The sequence below is a fragment of the Micrasema longulum genome, unplaced genomic scaffold (assembly GCF_059751315.1).
Source record: "Micrasema longulum isolate JH-2025_06_02 unplaced genomic scaffold, ASM5975131v1 h1tg003701l, whole genome shotgun sequence".
NCBI lineage: Eukaryota > Metazoa > Arthropoda > Insecta > Trichoptera > Brachycentridae > Micrasema > Micrasema longulum.
In genome coordinates this window covers 25,001-35,000 of record NW_028280729.1, presented here as the reverse complement: position 1 = coordinate 35,000, position 10,000 = coordinate 25,001, and the positions used below count along the sequence as shown (strand labels likewise).

Sequence of the window (10,000 nt, the reverse complement as noted above, 5' to 3'; positions counted from 1 at the left end):
AGTGCGTCTCGATAATCGCACGGGGGCTTTCTCGAAACGCCTCGGGAATGCGGCGGGGCGTCTGACGACGCCCGCGCATCTTCCCTGCGGCCGGCTCGAGGCCGACCTTTCACTTTCATTTCGCCTCTGGGTTTATCAGTGTTCCCAATGACTCGCGCACATGCTAGACTCCTTGGTCCGTGTTTCAAGACGGGTCCTGTGAGTGCCCAAAACAAAACCACCGCCGACCGGGACGCGTCCCGTCCGAGAGCGCGCCACTAGCCACGGACATCCGAAACGCGACACCCGCGACGCACTGGGCGCCGGGGGCCACGAGAAGGAAGCCGCTGTGACGCGACGGACGCCCTCCGAAGGGGCGGACGCGATCCTCGTTCTCTACCGTCGCTTTAAAACTCGCCCCGGCCGTGGACGCCGCGGCTCCGCCCCGCGGAGCGAGGCGGGACAGCCGCACGGCGCATTCGACCGAGGCGCAACGGGTCGCGGTGTTATACTGAGAGAGAAGTGCACGCGCTCCGGGAGCCCGGCTGCGCACCCGGACACCCCCCGCCCCGACAACGAGTGCCGAAGGGCGGAGGTGTGCGCCGGGACGCGGGCTCCGACGGAAGACACGATGAATCTCTCCGTTCGCTCGTTTGAGTTCCACAGGTTTACCCCTGAACGGTTTCACGTACTCTTTAACTCTCTCTTCAAAGTTCTTTTCAACTTTCCCTCACGGTACTTGTTCGCTATCGGTCTCGTGGTAGTATTTAGCCTTAGATGGAGTTTACCACCCACTTAGGGCTGCACTCTCAAGCAACCCGACTCTGGGGAGAGAGACCGTCGCGGCCGGCTACCGTCACCACGGGCCTGGCACCCTCTGCGGGTAAGCGGGCCCCGTTCAAGATGAACTTGGACAGGCAGCCGTGACTAATGACCGCGCGTGTATATATTACTCTCCTCCCTAACGCTACATTTCCCGGCGGCCCGCCTGGGCCGCAGGATTCAGCGCTGGGCTCTTCCCGTTTCGCTCGCCGCTACTCGGGGAATCCTCGTTAGTTTCTTTTCCTCCGCTTACTGATATGCTTAAGTTCGGCGGGTGATCTCTCCTGATTTGAGGTCGACAACAAAAAAAAATTCATATATATATATAAATATACATATATATGAATAATGTAAACGCTCTCCGGTTTCGCACGGTACCCGCGCGCGACGCAGAGCGCGAAGAAACGCCCCCGCGCGCCGGCCCGTGAGGACCGGCGGCGGGTTTCACAGCGTCGTCGCTAGCTCGAAAAGCGTCTCGGGGGGACCGAGAGAGCGCGCCAAGTCAAATTTGACCGGACGTCCGTCCGGCGCTCGCGCGCCGGCGGACGACAGACCGGCAACACTCTCGCCGAATCTTCTCTCCGAAGAGAGAAGACGGCGAAGTCTGGTCGCATTGTGTGCGCGACCCTCAAACAGGAGTGGTCCGTCGACAAACTAAGTCTTGCTCGGACCGCAATGTGCGTTCGAAATGTCGATGCTCATGTGTCCTGCAGTTCACACTCTGACGCGCATTTAGCTGCGTTCTTCATCGACCCACGAGCCGAGTGATCCGCCGTTCAGGGTAATAGTGTTTTATGATATATATATATATATATATATATTGTTTATCGGTTGCGTTTTTTTTCTTTTTTCTCTATCGGAAAAAAAATTACATTTTTCACAGAATATAGCCGGACGCGGGAATCGGGCCGACAGACCCGCCTCCCGCGACACCGGCAGTCCGCGGTTCGCGGCGGCGCCCTAGGGCGAAATTCCGCCGCAGTGTTTGCTTATTTTGCGCTCTGCGCGTGTGTATAAATATATTTATACTATATAAAAGAATGAAAATTCATTTTATATTATATTTCACAGGAAATGATCCTTCCGCAGGTTCACCTACGGAAACCTTGTTACGACTTTTACTTCCTCTAAATGATCAAATTCGGTCAAACTTTCCGACGCGTCGGATGCCCGAGACGAGCTTCCGCGCACCAGTCCGAAGACCTCACCAAATCATCCATCGGTAGTAGCGACGGGCGGTGTGTACAAAGGGCAGGGACGCAATCAACGCGAGCTGGTGACTCGCTTTTACTAGGAATTCCTCGTTCATGGGGGAGAATTGCAAACCCCAATCCCTATCACGAAGGGGTTTCATCGGGTTACCCGGGCCGTTAGGCCAAGGAGGACACGCTGATCCCTTCAGTGTAGCGCGCGTGCGGCCCAGGACATCTAAGGGCATCACAGACCTGCTATTGCTCAATCTCGTGCGGCTATATATACCGCCGGTCCCTCTAAGAAGATTTTCATTGTACGCCGGTAGTGAAGACCGCGAAACACACTTCCGCGACGCGAACGCCGCAAGATGCGCGCCCGCGGACTCCTGTGATACCGGTTGCACGTCTATTTAATAGGCTAGAGTTACGTTCGTTACCGGAATTAACCTGACAAATCGCTCCACCAACTAAGAGCGGCCATGCACCACCACCCACCGAATCGAGAAAGAGCTGTTAATCCGTCAATCCTTCCAGTGTCCGGGCCTGGTGAGTTTTCCCGTGTTGAGTCGAATTAAGCCGCAGGCTCCACTCCTGGTGGTGCCCTTCCGTCAATTCCTTTAAGTTTCAGCTTTGCAACCATACTCCCCCCGGAGCCCGAAAGCTTTGGTTTCCCGGGAGCTGCCCACCGGGTTAAAATTATGAAACTTCGGCGGATCGCTGGCTGGCATCATTTATGGTTAGAACTACAGCGGTATCTAATCGCCTTCGAACCTCTAACTTTCGTTCTTGATTAATGAAAACACCTTTGGCAAATGCTTTCGCTTTAGTCCGTCTTGCGACGATCCAAGAATTTCACCTCTAACGTCGCAATACGAATGCCCCCAGTTGTCCCTATTAATCATTACCTCTGGTATCAGAAAGCCAACAAAACAGAACCGAGGTCCTATTCTATTATTCCATGCGTACAATATTCAGGCAAGTGTTAGCCCGCTTTGAGCACTCTAATTTGTTCAAAGTAAACAGCCGCGACGGCCCGCCTCGGCGCGCGGCCGCCCGCGAGGACGACCGCAACACACTGGCGGTGGACGCACCGGCGAGAAGCCCCGCAGACGTGCCTGTCGTACCGCATTCGGTAGACCGACACCGCAGGACACAATTTCAACTACGAGCTTTTTAACCGCAACAACTTTAGTATATGCTATTGGAGCTGGAATTACCGCGGCTGCTGGCACCAGACTTGCCCTCCAATGGATCCTCGTTAAAGGATTTAAAGTGTAATCATTCCGATCACGAGGCCTCGGACGAGTCCCGTATCGTTATTTTTCGTCACTACCTCCCCGTGCCGGGAGTGGGTAATTTGCGCGCCTGCTGCCTTCCGTGGATGTGGTAGCCGTTTCTCAGGCTCCCTCTCCGGAATCGAACCCTGATTCCCCGTTACCCGTGACAACCATGGTAGTCGCATAAACTACCATCGACAGTTGATAAGGCAGACATTTGAAAGATGCGTCGCCGGTGCTAGACCGTGCGATCAGCACAAAGTTATCTAGAATCATCTCGAATGGCGACGGACGGGGCGCGAACCCCGCCGCCGATTGGTTTTTGATCTAATAAAAGCATCCCTCCCGTTGCCGGTCAGGACCTCGTTTGCATGTATTAGCTCTAGAATTGCCACAGTTATCCAAGTAACTATGTACGATCTAAGGAACCAAAACTGATATATTGAGCCATTCGCGGTTTCACCTTAATTCGGCTTTTACTGAGACTTGCATGGCTTAGTCTTTGAGACAAGCATATGATTACTGGCAGGATCAACCAGGGAGCTGTTCATTTCTATATCGCTCCAGGATACGAAGGGCGTCTGAGGCGCGACGGAGTCACCCGCCGCGACACGCTCTTTATGTTCGCACCTATATAACTCACATTCTCGCTCGCTCGAGTTTGCACTCTCGCGATTCACGAGTCTGTTCGTTTTACTTTTAAATTCACTTTTTAACAAGTGAACGCTGGACCTGACGAGACGGACCACATGGATCTTCTCTTTGGCCAAAAATTTAATTCCCTTTCGTCAAATATTAACGTACGAGAGCGCACGCCTTCGGCGCGGCAATAGTGGGGACGTGGATTAGAATCCTACGACCGTTCTCGTTTTTGTTCACGGTGTTCTCTGCTTGCGCGGAACTCCAGAGTTTGTAACACGGGCGAAGTGCAATGCTCGCTCAGCCGCACAAAGGAGCTGAACGGCCACACGACGTTGATTTTCGCAAATGTAAAGCCGGCGCGGCATATCGGCCGCCGCAATGTGCGAACGCGGTGAAAAATGTATTTTAGCTAACGCCATGAGAGACGCGCATAATATACGTACGGCGACGGGTGTCGGCGTCTCGCACGCCGGGCCGCCAGCCATGCGGGGAGCCTACGCGCGTTTCAGGCGAAACGTAAATGAGCCGATGGGTAAAACGCGCGGTACGGTCGGGACTTGGCAAATTCTGCGAGATGATTTTATTTTTTCTTTTCTTTTTTCGTTTGAGAAGACGAATATGGAAAGAGATTATGATTGAAAAATTAGACTTATAATTTGGGTAGGAAATATTTTTGTTTTTTTTTTTTTTATTTTCTTTTTTTTATTTTTTTTTTTATTTCACATTCACATTTGGATCGGAAGGAGGGACGAAATAAAAATCGGCGGGGGTGCATTTCGGATCGTCGCTCAGTGAAGTAAACGAAAAATTTAAGTTTCACGCGGAGCGCGCTCGCGGCCGCCGCGAGACGTCTCGCCGGGAGGGGGCCTCGTTCTCGCATTAAAACTCGGCGAGAGGGTATAAAATATTTCTAAGTTTTTTTGTTTTTTTTTTTTTTTTTTAATTTCACATTCACTTTCGAATCGGAAGGAGGAACGAAATAAAAATCGGCGGGGGTGCATTTCGGATCGTCGCTCGGTGGAAATATTCGATAAACGAAAAATTTAAGTTTCACGCGGAGCGCGCTCGCGACCGCCGCGAGACGTCTCGCCGGGAGGGGGCCTCGTTCTCGCATTAAAACTCGGCGAGAGGGTATAAAATATTTCTAAGTTTTTTTGTTTTTTTTTTTTTTTTTTAATTTCACATTCACTTTTGAATCGGAAGGAGGAACGAAATAAAAATCGGCGGGGGTGCATTTCGGATCGTCGCTCAGTGAAGTAAACGAAAAATTTAAGTTTCACGCGGAGCGCGCTCGCGACCGCCGCGAGACGTCTCGCCGGGAGGGGGCCTCGTTCTCGCATTAAAACTCGGCGAGAGGGTATAAAATATTTCTAAGTTTTTTTGTTTTTTTTTTTTTTTTTAATTTCACATTCACTTTTGAATCGGAAGGAGGAACGAAATAAAAATCGGCGGGGGTGCATTTCGGATCGTCGCTCGGTGGAAATATTCGATAAACGAAAAATTTAAGTTTCACGCGGAGCGCGCTCGCGACCGCCGCGAGACGTCTCGCCGGGAGGGGGCCTCGTTCTCGCATTAAAACTCGGCGAGAGGGTATAAAATATTTCTAAGTTTTTTTGTTTTTTTTTTTTTTTTTAATTTCACATTCACTTTTGAATCGGAAGGAGGAACGAAATAAAAATCGGCGGGGGTGCATTTCGGATCGTCGCTCGGTGGAAATATTCGATAAACGAAAAATTTAAGTTTCACGCGGAGCGCGCTCGCGACCGCCGCGAGACGTCTCGCCGGGAGGGGGCCTCGTTCTCGCATTAAAACTCGGCGAGAGGGTATAAATTATTTCTAAGTTTTAATTTTTTTTTTTTTTTTTTAATTTCACATTCACTTTCGAATCGGAAGGAGGAACGAAATAAAAATCGGCGGGGGTGCATTTCGGATCGTCGCTCGGTGGAAATATTCGATAAACGAAAAATTTAAGTTTCACGCGGAGCGCGCTCGCGACCGCCGCGAGACGTCTCGCCGGGAGGGGGCCTCGTTCTCGCATTAAAACTCGGCGAGAGGGTATAAATTATTTCTAAGTTTTAATTTTTTTTTTTTTTTTTTAATTTCACATTCACTCTTGAATCGGAAGGAGGAACGAAATAAAAATCGGCGGGGGTGCATTTCGGATCGTCGCTCGGTGGAAATATTCGATAAACGAAAAATTTAAGTTGCACGCGGAGCGCGCTCGCGACCGCCGCGAGACGTCTCGCCGGGAGGGGGCCTCGTTCTCGCATTAAAACTCGGCGAGAGGGTATAAATTATTTCTAAGTTTTTTTTTTTTTTTTTTTTTTTTAATTTCACATTCACTTTCGAATCGGAAGGAGGAACGAAATAAAAATCGGCGGGGGTGCATTTCGGATCGTCGCTCGGTGGAAATATTCGATAAACGAAAAATTTAAGTTTCACGCGGAGCGCGCTCGCGACCGCCGCGAGACGTCTCGCCGGGAGGGGGCCTCGTTCTCGCATTAAAACTCGGCGAGAGGGTATAAAATATTTCTAAGTTTTTTTGTTTTTTTTTTTTTTTTTTAATTTCACATTCACTTTTGAATCGGAAGGAGGAACGAAATAAAAATCGGCGGGGGTGCATTTCGGATCGTCGCTCAGTGAAGTAAACGAAAAATTTAAGTTTCACGCGGAGCGCGCTCGCGACCGCCGCGAGACGTCTCGCCGGGAGGGGGCCTCGTTCTCGCATTAAAACTCGGCGAGAGGGTATAAAATATTTCTAAGTTTTTTTGTTTTTTTTTTTTTTTTTAATTTCACATTCACTTTCGAATCGGAAGGAGGAACGAAATAAAAATCGGCGGGGGTGCATTTCGGATCGTCGCTCGGTGGAAATATTCGATAAACGAAAAATTTAAGTTTCACGCGGAGCGCGCTCGCGACCGCCGCGAGACGTCTCGCCGGGAGGGGGCCTCGTTCTCGCATTAAAACTCGGCGAGAGGGTATAAATTATTTCTAAGTTTTAATTTTTTTTTTTTTTTTTTAATTTCACATTCACTTTCGAATCGGAAGGAGGAACGAAATAAAAATCGGCGGGGGTGCATTTCGGATCGTCGCTCAGTGAAGTAAACGAAAAATTTAAGTTTCACGCGGAGCGCGCTCGCGACCGCCGCGAGACGTCTCGCCGGGAGGGGGCCTCGTTCTCGCATTAAAACTCGGCGAGAGGGTATAAAATATTTCTAAGTTTTTTTGTTTTTTTTTTTTTTTTTAATTTCACATTCACTTTTGAATCGGAAGGAGGAACGAAATAAAAATCGACGGGGGTGCATTTCGGATCGTCGCTCAGTGAAGTAAACGAAAAATTTAAGTTTCACGCGGAGCGCGCTCGCGACCGCCGCGAGACGTCTCGCCGGGAGGGGGCCTCGTTCTCGCATTAAAACTCGGCGAGAGGGTATAAATTATTTCTAAGTTTTTTTTTTTTTTTTTTTTTTTTAATTTCACATTCACTTTCGAATCGGAAGGAGGAACGAAATAAAAATCGGCGGGGGTGCATTTCGGATCGTCGCTCGGTGGAAATATTCGATAAACGAAAAATTTAAGTTTCACGCGGAGCGCGCTCGCGACCGCCGCGAGACGTCTCGCCGGGAGGGGGCCTCGTTCTCGCATTAAAACTCGGCGAGAGGGTATAAATTATTTCTAAGTTTTAATTTTTTTTTTTTTTTTTAATTTCACATTCACTCTTGAATCGGAAGGAGGAACGAAATAAAAATCGGCGGGGGTGCATTTCGGATCATCGCTCAGTGAAGTAAGCGAAAAATTTAAGTTTCACGCGGAGCGCGCTCGCGACCGCCGCGAGACGTCTCGCCGGGAGGGGGCCTCGTTCTCGCATTAAAACTCGGCGAGAGGGTATAAAATATTTCTAAGTTTTTTTGTTTTTTTTTTTTTTTTTAATTTCACATTCACTTTCGAATCGGAAGGAGGAACGAAATAAAAATCGGCGGGGGTGCATTTCGGATCGTCGCTCAGTGAAGTAAACGAAAAATTTAAGTTTCACGCGGAGCGCGCTCGCGACCGCCGCGAGACGTCTCGCCGGGAGGGGGCCTCGTTCTCGCATTAAAACTCGGCGAGAGGGTATAAATTATTTCCATGTTTATTATTATTTAGTTTATGAATTATTCATTTATTTATTAGGGCTATGTATAGCGTGTGAGCTCGCCAATATATGGCAGTAAAATTTTTATTGTCTTTGAATTTCCTAGAGTTTTAACCATCGAAAAAAAAGAAGATTGCAAATAAAATCAACAGACAATGGAAATTTGATGTGTATTATTTTAATAGATTGTTTATAACAGAAAAATACATAGAGAAATATGCATTTTTATTTTTTGTAATAAAAACATAAAATTTCCATTGTCTGTTGATTTTATTTGCAATCTTCTTTTTTTTCGATGGTTAAAACTCTAGGAAATTCAAAGACAATAAAAATTTTACTGTCATATATTGGCGAGCTCACGGGCTATACTTACGCCATTTATTATTATTAGTTATTATTTATATCAGCTGGTCTCCAGCTGGTCCGACGGTGCGAGCGTCCACCTTCGCTTATGTTCAATGCAATTCGGACACTTGGCAAATTTACCACGTGTTTTACTTACTAACGGATATTGAAATACATTTTATTTATTTATTTATTTTATTTTGTTTATTAAGAAAAACAACAGCAATACAAAGAAATATACACAACATAATAAAAAAAACATAAAATAAAGCCAAATCAGTTTTTCACATAAATACAATTATAAAAATCCAGTTCAGTTAAATATCAATTATAGAAGTGCATGTGTGCGAGTTTTTTTTTGTGTGTGAGGATGCGTGTGTAAAAAAGTGGAGTGTGGTTTTGGTAGGTATGTGAATATGTGTGTGATTGTATATGGGTGTGAGGGTAGGTTTAAGGACAGGGTAAGTGTGTATTCGATATGAGTGAATAGAAACAATTAAAAATTATAATGTAAAAATATAAATATATTTTTTTTTATAACGAAACATAATTTTTTTCAAATAATAGTTTTTTAATTTGTAAATTATTTATGTAAATAATTAGAGTCCAGACCGTAAAAAATTTTACTGTCATATATTGGCGAGCTCACGGGCTATACTTACGCCATTTATTATTATTAGTTATTATTTATATCAGCTGGTCTCCAGCTGGTCCGACGGTGCGAGCGTCCGCCTTCGTTTATGTTCAATGCAATTCGGACACTTGGCAAATTTACCACGTGTTTTACTTACTAACGGATATTGAAATACATCATTTGAAAATAATTAGAGTCCAGACCGTACCGTCATGAGCGTTTTGGTTTTTCGACTTTTCACGATGAAAACAAAAACACTTTGAAAAACAAAAATTTGCAAAAAAAAAAGGCGAACGCCCGCACCTCGCCGAACGCTGGTCTCCAGCTGGTCCGACGGTGCGAGCGTCCACCTTCGTTTATGTTCAATGCAATTCGGACACTTGGCAAATTTACCACGTGTTTTACTTACTAACGGATATTGAAATACATCATTTGAAAATAATTAGAGTCCAGACCGTAAAAAATTTTACTGTCATATATTGGCGAGCTCACGGGCTATACTTACGCCATTTATTATTATTAGTTATTATTTATATCAGCTGGTCTCCAGCTGGTCCGACGGTGCGAGCGTCCGCCTTCGTTTATGTTCAATGCAATTCGGACACTTGGCAAATTTACCACGTGTTTTACTTACTAACGGATATTGAAATTTATCATTTGAAAATTATGTATGTAAATAATTAGAGTCCAGACCGTAAAAAAATTTACTGTCATATATTGGCGAGCTCACGGGCTATACTTACGCCATTTATTATTATTATTAGTTATTATTTCTAAATTATTTCTAAGCTTTGAGCTTTGAGCTTTTTCCTTTTGGCTTTTGGCTTGCTTAGCTTTATAAGCTAGCTTTAAAGCTAGCTTTCAAGCTTCACGATGAAAACACAAAAGTGTTGAAAAAAAAAATTTGCAAAAAAAAAGGCGAACGCCCGCACCTCGCCGAACGCTGGTCTCCAGCTGGTCCGACGGTGCGAGCGTCCGC

At 46.6% G+C, this 10,000-nt stretch overlaps 3 non-coding genes across 3 annotated transcripts in view; all 3 read right to left on the bottom strand.

Annotated features, from left to right (window-relative positions):
• LOC148270605 (large subunit ribosomal RNA) overlaps nt 1-1,099 on the bottom strand; it is a 3,927-nt gene extending 2,828 nt beyond the window's left edge. The window contains exon 1 of the ribosomal RNA XR_015825338.1: nt 1-1,099. This exon is cut by the window's left edge and continues 2,828 nt beyond it. This is a non-coding gene — a ribosomal RNA (large subunit ribosomal RNA).
• A 324-nt stretch (nt 1,100-1,423) lies between these two features.
• On the bottom strand, nt 1,424-1,585 carry LOC148270604 (5.8S ribosomal RNA). Its single transcript, XR_015825340.1, has one exon. It is a non-coding gene; the product is annotated as a 5.8S ribosomal RNA (ribosomal RNA).
• Nucleotides 1,586-1,873: 288 nt separating this feature from the next.
• On the bottom strand, nt 1,874-3,813 carry LOC148270603 (small subunit ribosomal RNA). Its single transcript, XR_015825342.1, has one exon. It is a non-coding gene; the product is annotated as a small subunit ribosomal RNA (ribosomal RNA).
• Nucleotides 3,814-10,000: the final 6,187 nt, after the last annotated feature.